We start from the raw sequence: 2,343 nt of genomic DNA, 5'->3' as shown, positions 1-2,343 counted from the left end.
TGGATAAAACCATAGGAATGCTCTGACCCAACAATGCTTGTCTCCACCACCGCTTCTCACTGAGACCCTGAGAGTATTTGCCTTTTTTCCTCACATCTCTTTTAACTGGAACAAGAAATAAGATGGAGGAAGGTGAAGAGATAAAGAGTAAAACAGGGCTCAGGAGGCAGAAGGAAGGATGGAAATTGAGGCAGGTTTCTGAGTGGCTTGTACTTCTGGGGAAAAATATTAAAACAAATCCTCATGCAAAATAATACATTCTTTTGTTTTCTTTGTACCCTTGACCTCAGGCAACCAAATTTCCTTCAGTACACTCCTTGACTGTAGCATAATGTGTTGAATGTTACTACTGAGAACAACCAGACTCTCAGGGGTGCTTGGTGAAAAGGCAACGTGGCCACTCCTCTGTCAGCTTTAAGGCATACTTTCCCCTCTTCTTGTGTTAGTAAATGGCCATTAGAGTATAGACAGAGCCCCTCTGCCTTTGAGGTGCCACAATATATATAGAGCCAACCTCCCGCTGAGGTGCCACAGTGATGCAGAGTCAGCCTCCCTCTAAAGTACTGCAGTAGGGGACAATAATGGCACATAATAAGAAAAAAAAAAAGAGGGAATGAGCTAAATTAGATGTACCATCTCATTTCTATTTGGCCTAATTTTTCAGAATCAAGAAAAGATTGAAATATGAGAGAAGTGGAGAGACATTGTATTTGTCACATAAAAAGTTAAGAAAACCGTAACAATAGAACCATTTTTGCAATGAAGCTAGTGTTCAGAATCCTTATAAATATGACATACAGTTCAATGATTGAACTAGGAAACTCACATAAAAAGATGCTGGAAGAAAACAAATTAAGGTCCATTTCATTGTGAATTTATGAAAAATTATAGTGTCTAGTCTTTATAAAAGGAAACCTCAGAAATCTTTTTGGATTTGGAGGATTAGAGTTTTGCTTAAATGAAATATCATCAGTGATGGTCAAATTATATCATTTAGAGTAACCACCAGGAAATCATGAAGACCATCTTCAAATGTGGTCTGTAAGATTTTGGAAACATTTGCTTTTGTAGCAATGAATGCTGCTCTGTGTGATCCACCTGGGTTGCTTTCATTTTCAAAAGGTGGTACTCTGCTGGAAAAGAATTGAAGGAATAAATTATTTTCTTTAGTTAGTGCCTCAGGTCAGGCACCTTCCTGAATCCAGCATTGTTGCTGGTAGGAATGTTTAGAAGCATAATGCATGACTCATGAGCACATATGGCAAGGATATTTAAAACAAGACCTGGGTGTGTAGTTCCATTTTTACCTACCATGCCATTTGCACTAATGAGAGCTTCACAAAGACGATCGACCAATTCAGCCTGGGTGGCTCTAGTCACACCTAAGGGAGGAATGAGACATCTGTTAACAGGAAGTCATAATTATTGCGTTACTTTCATGAAAACAGAAAAGAAAAGCATGGTGTTAGCTTTTCTCAAATATTATAAAAATAAAAAAATATCAGCTCACTGTTGCTTACTGACTTGAATTTTTTTTTTAACCATGCTTTGTTAGAACCAGAAGGGCTTGGACACAAGGCATAGTGGGTCCTGAGCAAAGATTAGGAATGCTCAAAGAGGACCTCTGGGTGTCATCCAGGCCCAGAAGCTATAGGGAGACATCAATTTTAGCAGAGCTGGAGTAGTGACATCCTATCCAAGGGCACAGTGCTGTGCAAATTCCCCAGGCTATGCTTGAACACTCAGAGACCAAATGGATGTCAACATGCTTCTGGAAATGGGGCCATGGGAGGGGGAGGGCACTGGTTCTCTGCAGAAGCCCATTAACAGCATTCATGAGCGACCTCAGAGCCTCCATGAGCAGTCATTATCTTTCTCAAGATTTCACCCCAATGGCTGTTGCCTTCTCTCTCTGTGGTTTCATTTTGCAGCTGTCATCTGAAGACCAGGGCAAGATTGAATCTCAGCCAAACGAGACCTTCCAATATAACTTGACATCACTACTGGGATTAAGGTGAGGTAAGTGAAGTGAGTCCTGTAAGTGAAGGGTCAGATTCTATTTTTATTTCACACTTTGGTATTTTCTTAATCATGGATTTAGGGGGCATTGCTTTTATAAAAACATTGCATAAAAATATTATTTATCTTGATAATTGAGTTTTGGGTTTTTTTTAGCTACCCTTAAATTTTGTGTTTGAGGCAAGTGCCTCACTTACCTCACCTTAGTCCTATGTTTTCACCCTTGCCTTGTCCTAGGACATGATTTAAACAGCAATAGCCAAACTGATATTTCAGTGAGTGCTCATGGAGTTTCTGGATTTCTAACTTCAAGGGATGGGGAAG

This window comes from Eulemur rufifrons, chromosome 17, assembly GCF_041146395.1.
Source record: "Eulemur rufifrons isolate Redbay chromosome 17, OSU_ERuf_1, whole genome shotgun sequence".
In the NCBI taxonomy this organism is placed as follows: domain Eukaryota; kingdom Metazoa; phylum Chordata; class Mammalia; order Primates; family Lemuridae; genus Eulemur; species Eulemur rufifrons.
The sequence above is the reverse complement of the archived record's forward strand: the minus strand, read 5'-3'. Positions refer to the sequence as shown.